The sequence below is a fragment of the Rattus rattus genome, chromosome 7, assembly GCF_011064425.1.
Source record: "Rattus rattus isolate New Zealand chromosome 7, Rrattus_CSIRO_v1, whole genome shotgun sequence".
In the NCBI taxonomy this organism is placed as follows: domain Eukaryota; kingdom Metazoa; phylum Chordata; class Mammalia; order Rodentia; family Muridae; genus Rattus; species Rattus rattus.
Genome location: NC_046160.1, coordinates 121,277,625 through 121,297,918, shown reverse-complemented (window position 1 = coordinate 121,297,918; position 20,294 = coordinate 121,277,625). Strand labels below are relative to the sequence as shown.

Sequence of the window (20,294 nt, the reverse complement as noted above, 5' to 3'; positions counted from 1 at the left end):
TGCAATAAACAGACACACAAATGAAGTCACATGCAAAACAGAAATTTGAATGAATATTTGGCTCATCAATGATTGCTACAGATGCTATTTGTATAGAGAATCTCTGAATGTGATATTCAGAGGGAGCCCAGACTCAATGTCCAAAAAAGAGCAGAAATTGATGGAATGGCTAACCTACAACTGGCTTAAATTGAAACCTATCCAATGGCCAGGAACTAATCCCTGATACTAATAATGATACATTTATGTTTGCTGACATGAACTTAACATAACTGTCCTCTGAGAGGCCCCACAAAGAAGCTGACCAAACAGATGCAGAGACTCAAAATCTTCAAAGGTTCAAAGTCACTCTTTGGACCTTCTGTACAGATGGGGTAACTGGATCATCATAGCCATGCAGAAAGCATAACATTAGAGGGTGCTGACAAGGAAGGCAGGGAGAAGGGTCATGGAATACTAGGGTAGTGGCAAGTAGGACTCTTGTTATACTTAGGAGCAATTCTCTGGGAGTTAAATGTTCAAAGTCATTATATTGGTCTCCTTATTTTGTGAGACAAAGGACGGCCCCTGATAACCTGTGGTCAGAATTTGGCTAGTATTAAGGAAAAAGTACCATGAGAAGAAGTGCAAGATACTATCTAGCAGGATAGATGATAATTTGGGGATTGCCTATTGGTGAGGAGTACTAAAGAATTGTAAGGGTAGGGTTGAGACTTTCTAGCCAATGGGAACTTGGAGGTCCCTGATAGTTAGAGGGGGGAACCATTTATTATAATTACCATTCTTGTATCTAAAAATTTATTTAATTAAACTACAAATTTTCTGGTGAGTTTTAAGACAGTGGATATACAATGATGTTGCATAATAGAGATTCCCACACCTGAAGTAACAAGGAGGCTGAAAGAGTGATCCTGGAGGAAAACTATCCATGAATGTGGAAACAACAAGACTCAGTGTTTCTGCTTCCATTAGAAAACTTAGTCAACCTCTCTCCTAAGGGAAACAGAGAGTAACTCATGAGCAGTGGGTCAGTTCATCCAGAAGACATAGGCCTTGTCAGTACACATGGCCTAAATGTCTGAAACAATCAGATGAGGGAGAGTTTAAAGAGACTTTGGGAATTGAGGAATGTTTTAGTATGCTATACTACATGGTTTTTACGTCTACTTACTTACCTGGAAATTCACCAAGATGTTGATATTAATATGTGGAGATTATTTTATGCCCACTGTAATGGCTATTTTTTTTTTGTCCATTAGACTAAAAACTAAAAGTGGAGACCATACCCGTTGAAGATTTCTGCTTAAGATTATTTTGGGAGGTATACTTCTCATTTGGATAGTTGAGGTAAGAAGACACATTTAATCCCATTTTTAATACAGATCTAATATTGGCTGTTCTTTCTGCTGGAAGCTAATAGAAAGACTTGGAACAACGATGTGTTTCCTTTGCATTGCCTGTTCATTCAAACCAAAACTCTATTGAGTATGCCAATAAGTGCTTACTGACAGAAGCCAGATAAAGATATCTCCTGAGTCACTATATATATAGTGTCTGATTTTGGTGACTGTATATGGGATGGATTCCCAGGTTGGGCAGTCTCTGGATGGCCTTTCCTTCAGTCTTTGCTCCACTTTGCCTTGGTATTTCCTCCTGGGAGAATTTTGGTCCCCTTTCTAAGAAAGACTGAAGTATCTGCACTTTGGTCTTCCTTCTTATCTCACTTCATGTTGTCTATAAATTGGATATTGGGGTATGGCGCTAATATCCTCTTATCAGTGAGCACATACCATGTGTGTTCTTTTGTGATTGCTGGGTTACCTCACTTACAAAAGAACACATTTTTTTCTATCCATTTACCTAAGAATTTTATGAAGTCATTGTTTTTAATAGCTGAGTAGTATTCCATTGTGTACGTGACCATATTTTTATATCCATTTTTTCTGTTGAAGGGCATCTGTGTTCTTTCTAGCTTCTGGCTATTATAAATAGGGCTACTATAAACATAGTGAGCATGTATCCGTGTTATATGTTTGAGCATCTTTTGGGTATATGTTCAGGAGAGGTAAAGCTCAGGTAGTGCAACGTCCAATTTTCTGAGGAACCTCCAGACTGATTTCCAGAGTTGTTGTACCAGCTTGCATTCCTACTCTCCAATGGTGAAGAGTTCCTCTTTCTCCACATTTTTCCAGCATCTGTAGTCTCCTGAGTGTTTGATTTTAGCAATTCCGATTGATGTGAGTTACAATCTGAGGGGTGTTTGATTTGCATTTCACTGATGACTGAGAATTTTGAACATTTCTTAGGTGCTTCCCAACCATTCAATATTCCTCAGTTGACAATATTATATTTAGATCTGTATCCCATATTTTAAGAGGGTTTTTGATTCTCAGAAATCTAATTTCATGTGAATATCCTATCAACTAAAACACAAACAAAATTATCTGAAGTAAAGTGATTATAGATTGTGCAGTGTTGCATGAGAAGACTAGTCAGGTAGTTGGGGAGGATTATTTCAGTATGAAATTCATAGGCAAATGGATGGAACTGGAAAATATCATCCTGAGTGAGGCAACCCAATCACAGAAAAACACACATGGTATGCACTCAGATAAGTGGAAATTAGCCCAAATGCTCGAATTACCCTAGATGCACAGAACACATGAAACTCAAGAAGGATGACCAAAATGCGAATGCTTCACATGTGGCCCACACATATACAGCCACCAAACTAGATAAGATGGATGAAGCAACGAAGTGCAGGCTGACAGGAACCAGATGTAGATCTGTCCTGAGAGACACAGTCAGAATACTGCAAATACATAGGTGAATGCCATCATTAAACCACTGAACTGAGAATGGGACCCCCATTGAGGGAATCAGAGAAAGGACTGAAGGAGCATGAAGGGGCTTGAGGCTCCATATGAACAACAATGCCAATCCACCAGAGCTTCCAGGGACTAAGCCACTACCCAAAGACTATACATGGACTGACCCTGGGCTCCATCCTCAGAGGTAGCAATGAACTGCCTAGGAAGAGCACCGGTGGAAGGGGAGGCCCTTGGTCCTGCCAAGACTGAAACCGCAGTGAATATGATGGTTGGGGAGAGGGCGGTAATGGGGGGAGGATGGGGAGGGGAACCCCCATAGAGAAGGGGTGAGAGAGGTTAGGGGGATGTTGTCCTGGAAACCGGGAAAGGGAATGACAATCAAAATGTAAATAAGAAATATCCAAGTTAATAAAGATAAAAAAAAGAATGTATATGTGTGTTGGCCACAGTAAATTGCAGCATATGTTATTCCTCATATGGATTGTAGATCCTATGACTCAGGAATCAGATTATAACTGTGTCATCATTAAATTGTGAAGTTATGTTTGAAAACCTCATGCTAGGAAAGAGGAATACAATTAATTTCAAATATTATGCAAAAATAAAATGGCTACTTACAGAGTAGACATGTGAGAAACAATATATTAACAAATCTACCTAGTTATCTTCATCCACACAATGCTCTACTGAGTTTTCTTTGTATCAGCTCAATAACTTGTTCTCATCAAATACTGTTTTAAAATAGAATCATGCACAAATTCTTCCATTTGAACAAATAAGATCTTTAATAGTATGTGATACTGGAGCGAAGGGTCTAGAGAATTACTATGTAGAAGAGTCCACAATTCTAACATTAAACATATGTACATACAACATAGGCTAACACTTCCAAGTCTGGAGTGATCCTGGAAAGTCCTTTTTTTTTTATATTCACTGCCCTCTGCTGATCCTTAGCATCCATGTAGGGAAGTTTTTATTCAGGTTCACAGCGGAATTCCTTCACTGTGTCTCTGGCACAGAAGTAGATGGCTGTGTCATCAGTTTGCAGACTGTTCAATTTTAAGAAAACTTGGCTCTTGAAGGTGTCCGTGCTGGTGCTCAGCCAGGATTTAAATGCTGAATTATAATCTTGCTACCACAAGTCCACATTATTCCCAACCACTCCAGACCATTTCCTGGAGGCTGATGGACCCATTGTACATGGTAGCTGGTTAATGAGTATCCAGAGACAGTGCAGGTGAGGGACAGGGTCTGTGTTGGTTGCACCAGGTAAGGTCCTGTCTCTTTCAGATGCTCTGGGACAAGACAGCTGTGGACAAGCAACATCACAATTAGTTACACATCTAGCTGTCGTGTCTGAGTACCTGTTCTGAAACCATAAAACACTAACAGCTTGGAAAGTTCACCAGACAGAGGAGGAGCACCAGGACAGTAATGCTGTAATGAAGACTCTAATGAGAAGAGGATGAGGCTAGGCCTGGACTTTTATCCTGAGTCTGAGGGCTGCTCTGCACTGAGGGAGGTTCCTGAGAGGATAAAAGGAACCTCCTTTTCAGTTTTCCCTCCTGCTGGAAGAAATTTGCCTTGTGATTTTTAGAGCACCTGAAGAGGAAAATAAGGAACATTTTTCTGTTAATGTCTGGAATTCAAATTATAGATAAACAGGAAGTTATAGGATTTATACTGTGCATGTCTAGGAAGAAACATGGGGAGGTTTATAGTAAATGAACCCACATTCATGAAGTGTAGGCAAAACAGGGTACCATGTCCCTGTGCATGTGCCATGTGCATTTTTTAAAACTAGATTTTTAATTTATTATTCAAATATTTTTATTTGACTGGGTGTCCAAGCCACATGTCCTTCTGTCCTGTAGGCTGTTCTGCAATTGGCTTTTCTTTTCTCATCAGAATAATGAAATCTTAGCTTTTCATTTCTTTATTTTTTTTAATACTCCAGATTTCATTCTCCTCCTGTTCCATCATCTGACTGTTCCATATATCTTCCTGCCACCCACCCCTGTCTAAGTGAGCATTTACCCAGACCACCCACCCCACCCAACCTCTAAACTCCCTAGGGCCTCCAATCTCGGAGGGTTATGTGCATCTTCTCTGAATGGACCCAGACTTCTCTGCTGTATATGTGTTTGGGGCCTGATCTCAGTTGGTGTGTTTTGCCTGTTGGTGACCAGTGCCTTAAACAACTCAGGGGTCCAGCAGGTAAGAGACTGCTGGTCCTCTTAAAGAGAAGCTCTCATCTTCTGATTCTTCCAGCTTTTTCATAATTCAACCCAGGGATCATTAGCTTCTGTTCCACGGTTAAGCACAAATGTCTGCAACTGAATCTTTCATCCACCTGTTTCATCTTTCAGAGGGCAGTCACTCTAGGTCCCTTTTTGTGGGTACTCCATCGCATCAGTAGTAGTTTCTGGTTTTGGGGCCTCCACTTGAGCTGGATCCCACTTTTGGCCTCTTGCTGGATCTTCTTTTCCTCAGCCTTTTCTCCATTTCCATCCATGCCATTCTTTCAGACAGGAATAATTATGTTTCAGAGTTTTGACTGTGCCATAGAAAACCCATCCATCACATAATGCCCTGGCTTCTGCGGGTAGTGGAATCTACAAGTTCACTCTCCCTACTGTATCACATTTCATGTAGGGTCCCTCCAATTGAGTCCTGATGGTCTGTCAGCTCTCAGGTCTCTGGTACATTCCAGAGGGTCCTCCCAACCTCCTACCTCCCAAGGTTGCCTGTTTCCATTCTTTCTGCTGACACTCAGGGCTTCAGTCCTTTTCCCCCACTCAATACCAGATCATGTTCCCCCACTCCACCGCACCCCATTGTCTTCTTTTTCTCCACTCTGCAGTTCCACCCTACCTCCCCACAGTGTTTGTTTTCATCTCCCTCCCAAGTGGGACTGAGCCTTCCTTCTTTGATCCCTTCAGAGTGTTGAACTTTTCAAGTTCTGTGAACTGTAGCTTGGGCATTCTGTACTTTTTTTGAGATGGGAAAGGGCCTAAAATCCACTTATTATTGAGTACATACAGAGCATATCCTATCCGGTCTGAGTTACCTCATGCAGAATGAAAAATTTTAGTTCCCTTCATTTGCCTACAAGCCTCAGGATATCCTTGTTCTTAATACCTGAGTAGTATTCCATTGTATAAATAAACCACATTTTCTGTATCCATTCTTCTGTCCGGGAACATGTGGGTTTTTCCAGCTTCTGTTTATCAGAAATAAGCCACTGTGAACATAGTGGAACATGTGCCCCTGTGGCATGTTTGGGCAACTTTTGGGTATAGTTTCAAGAGTGCTATTGCTGGGTCTTCATATAGATCCATTTCCAATTTTCTGAGGAAACGTCAAATTCATTTCTAGAGTATGGTTGTATAAGTTTAAAATCACACCAGTTTTGGAGGAGTATTCCTTTTTTTTCCACATCCTTGCCAACATACGTTGTCACCTGAGATTTTGATCTTAACCATTCTGTTTGGCATAAGGTGGAATCTCAGTGTTGTTTTGATTTGCATCTATCTGATTTCTAATTTGAACAATTCTTTAGGTACTTCACAGCGATCACAGCCATCCTAAATTTCTATGTTGTGAATTCTTGGTTTAGTTTTGCATCCTAGTTTTTTGGGGTTTTTTTTTTTTGTTTGTTTGTTTGTTTTTGTTTTTTTTTTTGGTTTGTTTGTTTTTTGTTTTTGGTGGATAGCTTCTTCAGTTCTTTACAAATTTTGGACATTATCCCTCCATTGGATGTGGGTTTAGTAAAGATGTTTTCCCAATCTGTAGGTTTCCTGTTTGTCTACTTGACCATTTCCTTTGCCTTATAGAAGCTTTCCAGTTTCACAAAGTCCTATTGATCAATTCTTGCTCTTTGAATGTGAGCTTGAGTTTGCTGTAGGAAATTTTCCCCTGTGCCAATGGTTTCAATGCTTTTTCCTACTTTCTCTACTATTAGATCGAGTGTAAATGGTTTTATGTTGAGAACCTTGATCTACCTGTATTAGAATTTTGAACAAGATGACAAATATGCCTCTATTTTCATTGTTCTATATGCAGACAATCAGTTAGATGATCACCATTTATTGAACATGCTCTCTTTTTTCCATTGTGTATTTTTGGCTTCCTTGACCTAGATCAAGTGTGGGTATGTGTGTGGTTTTATTTCTGGTCTTCAATTCTATTCTATTGATCAGCATGTCTTCTCTGTATCAATACCATGCAGTTTTTAATCACTATTGCTCTATGGAAGAGCTTGAGGATAGGGATGGTTTCACTATTCTGGGTTTTTTGCTCTTCCAGATGAATGTGAGAATTGCTTTTTTTATGCCTTTGAATTATTGTGTAGGGATTTTGATGGGGATTACAATGAATCTAATGAATGCCTTTGGTAGGATGACAATTTTTCTTCAGAGCTGAGAACCAAACCCAGGGCCTTGTGCTTGCTTGGCAAGTGCTCTACCACTGAGCTAAATCTCCAACCCAATGATGACCATTTTCAGTATGTTCATTTGACCAATCCTTGAATATGAGAGATCTCCTTATTTTCTGAGATAATTTCTTTTCTGAGAGACTTAAAGTATTGCCCTACATATTTTTCCCTTGTTTGCTTAGATTTACCCCAAGATATTTTATATTTTAGTGGCTATTATGAAAAGAGTTGTTTTCCTAATTTTTTCTTAGTCTGTTTCTTATTTGTATAAAGGAATACTACTGATTATTTGAGTTAATTTTATATTCTGGCACTTTGCTGAAGTTGTTTATCAGCTGGAGAAATTCTCTGATAGAACATTTGGGGTCTGTTAAATATGCTTTCATATAACCTGCATTTAATATTACCTATATTTCTTTGCTATGGTGTTTCCCATTGTTCATTTTTTTCTTGTCTTATTGTTGTAGCTAGTACTTTGAATTCTATCTTGTATCTATATGTGGAATATGAGCATCGTTTTCTTGTCCCCAATTTCGGTGGGGTTGCTTAAATATCTCTCCTTTTACTTTGCTATTGGCTTTCGTTTTTAGTAAATTGCTTCTACTATTCTTAAGAATGGTCCTTGAATTCCTAACATCTCCAATATTTTTAATATGAAGGGCACTGTATTTTGTCAAATGCTTTTTCTGCATCTAAAGAGATGATCATGTGATTTGTTTTCTTTGACATTTTTTATAGTGGACTATGTTAATGGATTTTTGTGTATAGAAATAACCTTGTATCCCTTGGAGAAAGCCTAATTGATCATGGTGAATCATTGTTTTGATTTGTTCTTTGGTTCGATTCACAAAGATTATATTGAGTATTTTTGCATTGATATTCATAATTGAGATTGGTCTGAAGTACTCATTTTTGTTTGGTGCCCTGTGTGGTTTAGGTTCAGAGTAATTGTGGTTTCATGGAATGAATTAGGTAGAGTTCTTTCTGTTTCTACTTTATGGAATATTTTCAGGAATATTAGTATCAGGTCTTCTTTGAAGGTCTGGAAGAATTCTGAACTAAATAAATCTGGCCCTGCGCATTTTCTTTTTGTTGGCAGTTTTTAAAGACTATTATTTCTTTATGGCATATAGGCCTGTTTGGATAGTTTCTCTGCTCTTGAATTAACTTTGCTATTTGATGTCTTCTAGATAACTATGAATTTCATCTATAACTTCCAGTTTTGTTAGGTATAGGCTTTTGCAGTAGAATCTGATGATTTTTTTAATTTCCTCCATTTCTCTTTTCATGACTCCCTATTCATTTATTATTTTGTGCATTTGCATGTTGGCTCTGGTCCTTTTAGTTAGTTTTTCTAGGAGTTTATCTATCCTTTTGATTCTCTCAAAGAACCAGCTTTTGTTTTTCTTTCTTCTTTGTATTTTTTTGTTTTTTGTTTTTGTTTAGTGTTTGTGATTTTATGACTGAGTTTTTCTATTTCCTGCTATCTACTCTTCTTTGGTTAGTTTGTTTCCTTTTCTTCTAGAGCTATCAGGTATGCTGTTAAGTTGCTAGTATAAGATCTCTCAGTTTCTTTGTCAGGGCGCTAAGTGCTATGAATTTTTCTCTTAGTACTGCTTTTATTGTGTCTCATAATTTTGGGTAGGATGTGTCAACATTTTCATCAAATTCCAGGAAGTCTTTAATTTCTTTCCTTATTTCTTCCCTGACTAAGTTATTATTGAGTAGATAGTTGTTAAGTTTCCAGTTGCATGTGGGCTTTTTTTTTCTTTTTGTTTTTGTTTCTTTTTCTTCTGATATTGATGAAGGGTCCTAGAGCATGGTGTTCAGATAGGATGGATGGGAAAATTTCAATCTTCTTCTTCTTCTTTCAGTTGAGTTTTTTCTTTTTGACCAATTATATGGTTGATTTTGCAGAAAGTACCATTAGGTGCTATGAAGAAGATATATGGGTTGGGGATTTAGCTCAGTGGTAGAGCGCTTGCCTAGCAACCGCAAGGCCATGGGTTCGGTCCCCAGCTCCGGAAAAAAAAAAGCAGGTATATTATTTTGTTTTAGGATATATTGTTGTATAGATAGCTGTTAAATCCATTTGTTTCCTAACCTCTATTAGGTTAACTGCATGTCTGTTTAATTTCTGTTTCAAAAACCTGTAGTTTCATAAGAGTTACTGAAATCCTTTTATTTTTCTGTGGGGTTCAATGTGTGTTTTGAGCTTTGGTAAAGTTTCTTTTATGTATGTGATTACTCTTGCATTTGGGGCATAGATGTTTAGAATTGAGACTTTCTCTTGGTGGATTTTTCCTTTGGTGAATAGGAAGTGTTCTTCCTCATCATGCTTGGTAACTTTTGTGTGAAAGTCAATTTTAGTGGAAATTAGGATTGCAACTACAGCTTGTTTCTTGGGACCATTTGATTGGAAGTCCTTTTTCCAACCTTTTCCTATGAGATAGTGTCTGTCTTTGTTATTGACATATGTTTCCATATACAGTAAAATGCTGGATCTTGTTTGCTTAGCCAGCCTGTTAGTTTATGTCTTTTTACAGGTCTGTTGAGTCCATTAATATTGATAGATGTTAAAGAGAGGTAGCTGTTGGTTACTGTTACATTTGTTTCTATAGGTATCTATGTGTTTGTGGTCCTCTCCTTTTGGCTTTGTTGTGAAATACTTAATATCTCGTCTTTCTTTGGTGTAGGTTGGAAGTTTTTTTTTCCTTCTCTTTTAGGATTCTCTCTACAGATAGATTGGTAAATATATACTGTTTAAATTTGGTTTTGTCCTGGAATATTTTGGTTTCTCCATCTATTTTGAATGAGAATTTTGCTTGGAATATTAGCCTGTGCTGGGTGTTTTGTTCTCTTAGAGACTGCATGACCTCTGACCTGGATCTTCTGGCTTTCATAGTCTCTGTTGAGAAGTTTCCTGTAATTCTGAAAGGTCTATCTTTGTATATTACTTGGCCCTTGCAGTTTTAATATTCTTTCTTTGTTCTTTGCCTTTAGTGTTTTGATAATTATAACGTGAGGATTTTCTTTTCAGGAACGATTTATTTCGTGTTCTATAGCTTCATGTACCTTTATTGCCATCTCTTTTTTAGGTTAGGGAAGTTTACTTCTATTATTTTGTTGAAGAAATTTTCAGGTCCTTTGAACTGAGAATCTTCGGTTCTCCTCTATTCCAATTATTTTTTGATTTGGTCTTTACATTGTGGCCCAAATTTCCTGATTGCTTTGGATTAGGAGTGTTTTCATGTTTTGAATTTTCTTTGGCATTTGTGTCAGTCTCTTCTACAGTATCTTCTACACCTCAGATTCTCTCTTCTAGCTCTTATATTCTGTGGGTGATACTTACAACTATAATTCCAGACCACGTTTGTATGTTTTCCATTTCCTGCTTTTCTCTAATTGTGTATTCTTTATAGCTTCTACTTCCACTTTTAGGTCTTGGACCACTTTAAGCAATTCCTTTACCTCTTTGCTTTTGTTTTCCTGTATTTCTTAAAGGATTTTTTTCTTTCCTATTTAAGGGCTTCTACCTGTTTACCTGTGTTATCCTGTATTTATTTCAATGAGTTATTTATATCTTACTTAAAGGTTACTATTATCTCTATGCAATAGGATTTTAGGTCAGCTTCTTGATTGTTTTAACAACAATCATAATTCCATTATCCAAAAAGCCAAACCCTATGAAAAGTATCACATCATGGAAGAATACATATCTCAGCTCTCCTGGAGTGGGTGGTAGAGCTTCCATTTCTTCTTGTGCGATGGCAATGGTCTCAAAGTGGTGCACTTCTTTGAGCAAGCAGCTCCTCTTAGTGGAGTGTAGGCTATAGATGAAGTTGAGTGTGCCCTGCAACATTTTCAGTGCCTCCATGACTCCTTCTTGGGGTGAGTGCCCAGAAACTGGGGAATAGGAATGCACAGACTCTTTTAACAATTTCATGGTGAATATCATCCCTGAATCGGCACCTGATAGAAACATTCTAAGGCCCTAAGTATATCTACATATCCAATCTTGGTTTCAAATCTTAGAGGTAAATTTAATATTTAGGGGGAATGCACCCTCCCATGGTTTAGGGGCCAGGCAATAAACCTAGGGTTTGACCCGGTGAGATCCGGTGGAATAGCCAGATCAGGTGACAAAGGGCATTCGGTCACACAGCTAAACAAGGAAAATTTCTTGGGACAAAAAGGCCAGCACTACAACAAGTGCAAGCTTTGTGCCTGTGAAACAGAAAGGAGAGCAGAGGGACAGCTGGAGTGTGTCACCAGCTGTCTCTCTAGATTTAGATTCTTCCTTAAGGGGTACCGCCCTTCAGTGTCAGCTTGGTGGTTCTGCTCTCAAGAGACACAGTCTCTGAAGAATGCTAGACTTCCAGTAAGAACTAATAACAAAACGATGGAGTGATTGTTAGGCTCACCAGCTCCCTGGATCATCTTGGTGAGTGCAGATGAAAAGCCAGATTTAGGGGGGGAAGTTTTTTTCCCCAGACTATCATATATGCCTGGAGACCTTGAGCCAAGAGACCAGGAGAAAATAGCATCTGAGTGTTGAAGGGAGGCTTGCCGTGAGGGGTTTGGGGAGTAGGAACTGATCTGATGGAAGCCTCCGGTATCACAGAGCAAGCTATAGTCAGAGAAAATTGGTTCACCTGGGGCTATAAGGACTCTTTCTGCTGCCATTCCTGAGGCAGGAGTCACAGTTGAGCTATGCTTCCTGCCCCTCAAATCCAATAAGGAGATTATTAAAGCTGGAGTACTAACCTTTAATAGAACTACAGCCCATCCTATGCCTCTGAATTCCAGGACTCCCGTAACAATCCCTAGCCCTTCACCAAGCTGTTTCCCTGGGCTAGAGGTCCATGGGCAAGAAAACATTGATCCTGACCTTGGCCACAGTCTCCAGTTGGAGTAAGCTGAAGAGCCTGTGTCAAGATTTCTCCTGATATCATCCTTGGGTAAACCTAGCAATAGTCTGTTCTGAATTCTGCTGGGAAAAATAAAATTCCTTTCAGTCTGCTGCAAACTCTTTCTGAAACTACATATGGGCATCCCTGCCTCCCAACCTGGGGCATTTTGACCACAGGGGCAGGAACTGGCTGCTGCAGGGATATCCTAAGGATATCATTAATAAGAGTCCAGTAATTGAAGGCAGAAACCATAATATTTTCAGGGTGAAAAGTCTCATAATAGTCTTTAAAACAATCACTAACTCTGTGCTATCTTTTTGCATCAATTGTTTCCTCCTAGGGGAATTATAGACAATATTTCCCTCAAAGTCTAAGAATATCTTTAGATTTCTTTTTTCTTAACCCTATTCCTTATGTTTGGAATGACTTCTCGAGTCCTATCATAAAAGGTGACTGCAGAATTCTTGTACCTTCACTTAAATTTACCTTAAGATCTGTTACTGCTCTGCAATCTCCCAGATTATCTCACGGTGGGTACCATGGTGTCTTTATGGTGAAATCACTCTCTGGTGCTTCTGTGATAAACAGATAGGGCTATCCTTCCCTGGTGAGTGGTGTTCTCTCCTGTGCAACCTCCAAATCCTCACGTCTGTGTGACAGTTTGCCCTGGCCTACAGAGAAGTGAGGGGAGGTTGGGGACCACCTAGGAGAGAATGGGAGACAAGAGAAGTGAAGAAAGATGCCAAGAAATGAGTCGTATCAAGGCAACAATTTTATTTTTCCCAAGGCTGAATTTATATCATAACACAGAGGAGGGTAAGTGAAAAACATTTACACAGGCCAAGGACACAGTAGTACTCATGTTGTCAGCTGATGTGAACAAGATGTTTGTTTTTCAGAAAGGTTACAGGTTTGTCATATCATTAGTCAACAGGATGTAGTATTTTCAGAAAGGTTATAGGTTTGTCATATCATTAGTCAGCAGAATGTTGGTTTCTCATAATGTTTATGGGTCATATCATTGGGCATCCTGACGCTAGATGTATTTCTCAGCAAGGTCAAAATTTTGTCATATCATAAATTATCCTCACCACTAGATTTGTATTAGTCTTCTGCAGCTGGCTGGTAATTTTCCAAGGTCGCAGTCATACTTAACTCTGAACTTTTAACATCAATAATGGAGGGTTTTAAGGGCATCACTCCCAAAACTTCTGTGATTCTTCAGGGTATGTTGTTTTCTGTGGAGCAGACTATCTTGCAATTTCTCTCAGCAGAAAGTAGTGGCCTGAAGCAGAGTGGTATTTGTAGGGTGGGGGATTTTGTGGTGTGATGGGTCCCTTAGTTCACTGGGATCATAGAAGCAGCCATGAGACTTTGGGAGGGTTCTTAAATGCTCTGAGTGCAGCAGATCTTCTGAGTTGCCTCTGGATATGGAGTCTTCCAGAAATTAGACTTGCTAGTGGTCTTTACCAACAGAAAGGACGGGCAGAAGGTCTTATGTGTATCTTACATTTTTGTATATTCCAGAAGAGTGTTTAGGGTGGACTTTGTCTTTTGTTGATGAGATAACCTGCTTTTTAAAAAGCTATTAAGCTTTTAAAAGCTATTTAAAATTATTCTCATGTTGTCTGTATAGACAATTTTATTGTTATATCACTTGGACAATTGATTGCATAGAAACCCCTACCTGATGTAACTCCAAGTAATATCACTTCTAAAAGAAGAATCAAGATTCAGATCTTATCTTACTAGGCTCTGACAATCATCCTTTCCATTTAGGCACATGAAACACAGGGACTAGCTTCTGTAACTCTTGATTTCTGTCAGCCTACATTTCTTTATGTAGTTTTCTCTCTTTCTCTCCCATGAGATTATAGCATATAAAAAAATTCTTAGGAGTGATTTTTGCATTGGTGAGGGATGGGATGCCAACTGTTTATACAATTTTATGAAGCCACAGTTACACTGATACCTCAACCACACAAAGAACCAATAAAAAAGTTTTTCAGAGTAAATGTCTTCGTGAATATTGATGCAAAAATAATTAATAGAATTCTTAGACACCACATTCAAGAACACATCAAAATGATAATTCACCACAATCAAGTAAGCTTCATCCCATTGGTGCCAGGATGGTTCAATACATGGAAATCCACCAACATAGATGATATTTTAGTATACAAAAGAGACCCAGTATAATCCAGGGTAGAACTCCTACAATTGATAAGCAACTTTAGAACAGTCACTGAATAAAATTAACTCAAACAAATCAGTATATTTCTTCTCTTCAAAACATAATTGCTCTAAGAATTTAGGGAAATGACACCTTCACAATATCCATAAATAATATAAATTACCATAGTGTGGCTCCAGCCAAGAAAATGAAAATTGGTATGAAAAGAACTTCAAGTCTCTGAAGAAAGAAAGTGAAGAATTCAGAAGATGGAAATATCTCTAATGCTCATTGATTGTGGGGATTAACAAGGTGAAAATGGCCACCTTAACAAAATGAAAATCATTTTACTGATTCACTGCAATACCCAACAAAATTTCAACTCATTTCTTTACAAAAATTGAAAGAGCAATGCTCAAATTCCTGTGGAATAACAACAAAACAAAACCAACCAACCAACCAACCAAACAGACAGACAAACAAACAACACAGGAGAGTGAAAACTATTCTGAAGACTAATAGAATTTCTTGGAGAATACCCATCCATGACCTCAAACTGTATTACAGAGCAATAGTGGTAAAATACAGTAAGGTATTAATACAGAGACTTACAGGAGGATCAATGGAATAGAATTGAAGACCCTGAAATGAACCAACAGACCTGTGGTCACTTGATCTATAACAAAGTTGCTAAAACGTTCCAGTGGACAAAAGATAGCATTTTCACCAATTGTGCATCTTCAACTGAAGGTCAGCATGTAGAGGAATGAAAATTGATCCATTCTTATCAACCTGAACAAAGTTCAAGTCCAAGTGCCTCAAGGATCTACACGTAAGACAAGATACACTCAAACTAATAGAAAAAAAAGTGGGGAAGAGTCTCAAAGAAATAGGCACTGTGGAAAATTTCCTATATAGAAACCCAATAGCTTATGCTCTAAAATCAAGAATCAACAAGTGGGACCTTATAAAACTGCAAAGCTTCCATAAGGCAAAGAACACTATCAATACGACAAAATGACAATCAACAGATTGTGAAGAGATCTTTACCAATCCTACATTCAATAGCGGACTTTTATGCAATTTATACAAAGCACTCAAGATGATAGACTTCAGAGGATCAAAAAGCCATATTAAACATGGGGTACAGTGATAAACTAAGAGTTTTCAGCTGAGGAATATCAAAAGGCTGAGAAGTACCTAAAGAAATATTTAACAACCTTAGTAATCAGGGAAATGCAAATCAATACAACCCTTAGATTCCACTTCATAACAATAAGAATGGCTAAGATGAAAAACTCATGTGCCAACAGATTGTGGCAAGGATGTGAAGAAAGAGGAACACTCTCCCATTTTTTGTGGAATTGTAAGCTGGTATAACCACTCAGGAAAAGAGTCTGGAGTTTCATCAGAAAATTGGACATAGTAGTTACTGAAGATCCAGTTATCACTCCTGGGCATATAACAAAAGACTCTCCAACACATAACCAGGTCACATGCTCACTATGTTCATAACAGTCTTATATAAAATAGCCAGAAAATGGAAAGAACACATGTCTCTCTACGGAGGAATGGATACGGAAAATGTGCAATATCTACATAATGGAATACTACTCAGATATTAAATACAATCACTTTATGAAATTCATGGGTAACCCAACCAGAAAAAAACACATACTATGCACTCTCTCTTAATTGGATACCAGCCCAAATGCTCTGATTACCGAAGCACATTCCTCAGACTACATGAAGCTCAAGAATAAGGAAGACCAAAGTATATATGCTTCAGGCCTTCTTAAAAGGGGACTAAAAATATTCTACATACAAGATATAGCATCTCTTATGCTAATCAGTATTTAGTGATATTTGCCTCCTCTCTTCAATTGCTTTAGTGCTACAATCTTTCACCCTGTGTGCTGTGCTTCCACAGTGTCCCTCTTCTGCACTGCTGTGCACATATGCACATCTATTTTACAAACGTACAGAAATTTCAAGATCTTGGCTGTTTGACTCTGAGAAGACAGCAATTACAAAAAAAAATCCTCGAAAATTTTCAACAAATTTTGTTTGCAATTGAGATGAAGTGAAAAACATTTTCAATCTCATCATCAGTCTGTCTGGACATCAGTTTCCAGTTATCCAGCCATTCACTACTGCAGTTGTGGCTGTTAAGTTCTTGTGATCATAGTGTGCAAGCCTCATTTCTCTTGCAGAATCTGTGTCCTCACAAGTAGATGTACATGATGATGGCACAACAGGACACAGAATGTAGAATTACTCGGTAGAAGCACCCATGTTGGTTATTAGCATCTTATAGATCTCTGCCTTCTTGGTGAACACAGAAAATGAGCCCATTCCTTTTATTTTTTCAGAACTCATAGAAAACAATGTGTTTCAGTCCCACTTATGCCATTATCATATACTTCACAACTTCATGATATTGTGACAAACTTAGACCTTTCTGAGTTTGCATCACGGTTTTATTAAATGATCATCATCTTCTGGCGACAAATGCCCTCCTACTCTTTTAGATGAGATCTGTTGTGTTCATTGTGGTATGGCTTTAGACATTCCTCCTCTTTTTTATAGTGACACCATCCATATAATCGCAGAATACCATTGGGAAGTATGTTATACTTAGATTCTAAGTGCCACAGGTAACTTCTTTTGGTGCAGAACACCAACTCAGAATGAGCCACCCATCTTTTCCACCATGTTTCTGGGGCAAGAGTGTAAAGAAGATCCTTAAAGCCTGGCAAAAAGAAAGAATTAATGTTTCAGCCTGGGTTGGTTAGGAAGTGTGTTCAGTTTACTGAACTAAATTCGCCTCATTTCTCAGTGCTGGAGCTTCACATACATTTTATTTCTATCACTGACTGCTGGGTCTTTGTGGATCTGTGGCATATGGTTTGTGTAAGAATGAAGAAGAGCCCGAAAATATTCTGCTTTATTGGTTTCAAGTACTGCCTGATTTTCATGTTTGCTCTGAATTCTGTTGCCCATAGTTCACTAAACAGGGAATCTAACTGAGTCTCTACTCTGAATCTTGGGTTCCACAGACTCAAGTGTTTAAGTCATCTACAGTCTGGATGTGCTTGTAGTTCTGTGCTTCAAGTTAATATCACACCAAGAGAAGGACCTCTGTTTTGTTCTCCATAACTACAAAAAGAGATACATATGTCAGTCAATCCATATGCCACCTCTAACATGTAGAGAAAATGTCACTGGGAATCACTGACCAATCAGACTAGCAAGACAGAAATTATTTAGTATATTGATAATAGAAGACATCTCATCTCAACCTGTTCACACAGACACATGCATACATACACAGAGGCAGAGAAATAGAGATAGAAAGATTGATAGAGAGAGAGGGGGTGGAGGGAAAAATAGAAAAGGTGCAGAAAGGGAGAGGGGGAGAGAGAGAAAGCCAGACATACAGAGATAGAGACAGGGACACAAACAAAACAGCAAAGAGACACAGGATAAATAAACACAGAAAAACATACAGAAAGAGTCACAGAGAAATAATATATCAAATAAACTTTGATATGGTTTGTGTAAGAATGATAAAGAGACCGAAAATATTCTGCTCTCTGAATATGAAAAAAAGTAGAGATTTGAACAAAGATTTGTATACTTCAAGATTTACTAAACACCATTCTTTTAGCAAGAATCCCCGTATATCTGCAAACCAGGCACAGTGGGTGCAAACCCTCTATTACCTCCACAACTCTTTGTTAGTTAGTTTTTTAATTCTATATATTTATTTCTGATAAGCTGCTTCCACCCAGTCCCACACACAAAAGTATTCCCACACACCAAAACCTTTTCACATCTGAGAGGTTCTCCCCCACTGAATCCCCCATCTCTGGGGCATCAAGTCTCTACGGGGTTAGTCTCATCATCTTCCACTGAGACAGACAAGGCAGACCTGTGTTACATGTGTGGCAGGGTCCTCTTACCTGCTCTGCTTAGTGGCAAATTCTCTCTGAGTACCCAGGTGTACAATTTAGTTGAAAATGATGGTATGTCTCTTGTGTTCCCATCTCCTGCAGATCTGTCTTTCCTTACTCTAACTCTTCCATAGGAATTATCTAAATTAGTCCAATGCTTGCTTGGCTATAAGTATCTTATCTGTCTCAGTAAGCTGCTAGTACAGCATCTCAGAGGTCAGCCATGCTTAGGCTCTTGTCTGCAAGCACCACATAGCTCAATGATCTTGTCAGGGTTTGGTACCTGCCAAAGGTATAGATCCCAAGTTGTGCTGGTGTCAGGTCAGCCATTCCCTCAGTTTCTGCCGAATTTTTGTTCCTGCATTTTTTGTTTTATACAGGAAAATTGTGGGTCAAATAATTTGAAGGTGATATGAAAGATGGGGACAATTGCACAGGCTGTAACTGTCTGTGATTTGGAGCTGTCTGTTCTCTCAGCGACCACTGGTGTTGCGAGGTACCCTAACAGAGGTTTCTCTTTGAGCTCGCAGTAACATTTGCTCACAGTGTATCTTGCACAGTAATACGTGGCAGTGTCCTCAGACCCCAGACTAGTCAGTTGCAAGTACAGTGTGTTCTTGTCATTGTCTCTGGAGATTGTGAATCGTCCCTTCACAGTGTCCACATAGTAGACTGTATCACTGCTACCACTAATGTATGCAACCCACTCCAGCCTCTTCCCTGGATCCTGGTGATCCCAGGGTATCCAGTAGTCATGGAAAGTGAATCCAGTGGATTCACAGGAAAGTTTCAGGGACCTTCCAGGCTGCACTATGCCCCTGCCAGACTCCACCAACTGTACCTTACACTGGATACCTGCAAACAGAGAGTTCTCGTCAGAAAACTCTTATTAAAAATTAAACTAAACAAAGAAAGCATTTTTAAAATTTATAATGTGCACATTATAAACAGCATCTCATCAGTATAAATTACTTTTTAAAAGAAGCAAAAGGAGAACCAAGGTGTTACCAAAGTCCATGGTGGATGGTCTATGCAGTGCTGATCACTGGATGTGAGGAAAACCAGGGCTGAGCTCCTCTATCAGAGCTGTATGCATGGTCAGTGCAAAGGTGTTCTTCATGGGCACAGACAAGGCATATTGCATGTCATTATGCTATATTGTGCTCCACAGTAGGAACTGTGCTGAACACAGTGATCATCACACATATATAACATCAAAGACATTGATTTCAGTTAGAGTGTTTGACAAAGAGTGGGAGTTTCATATTCACATATATTTTAGGTTAAGTATTCACTATTCTACATTCAGTTCTTTTTTTATTTTTCATATTCACAGAACATGCTGTTTTTCCGTAGTATCATGATTTCTTAGTATAATTATATAATTAAGTATCATCACACATAACATTGTTTCTAGCTATGAGATCAGTCTTTTCCACTGTCTGGGTAGGATATGGCTTTTCCCTAATATGGCTTTGGTAAAGAATCACACCTATGAGGATTTGGTATCACAACTCATTCTCTGTAACAGAGAGAGTTTTAATTATTTTGGGAGTTTTCTGAGTTTTAATTATTCACAATAGAATGTTATCCTCAAGACTTTGTTATATTGTTTGACATGACATTTCCAGTTCCATTTAAATTTCTCAAAGGCTCAGGGAACATGGAACAAAATGAGATGGAGAGACTATAAGAGGTGGAGCATGGGGAAGAGCAATGTAAAATAGTGTCTTGTGGACAGGACATGCCTATTTTATTCATACATTCATAATGGCCCTTGTCTGAGTAAGACCCAAAAGAGACCAAGCTAATCATAACCTAGTATGAATTTTGCAGATTATTGTGAGATCTTACCTGTTAGCAAGGGGATGTTGGCCATAGATATTTCCTAGACAGGGAGGACTCAGTTTTAAAAACATGGTCACTGGTAGGTTTTCAATGCTGCAGTCCTTGTGTCAACCACACACACACCTATAGGCTGCG

At 38.6% G+C, this 20,294-nt stretch overlaps 1 pseudogene; it reads right to left on the bottom strand.

Annotated features, from left to right (window-relative positions):
• Positions 1-14,128: 14,128 nt before the first annotated feature.
• On the bottom strand, positions 14,129-19,329 carry LOC116906211 (annotated as a pseudogene).
• Between the last annotated feature and the right edge of the window lie 965 nt (positions 19,330-20,294).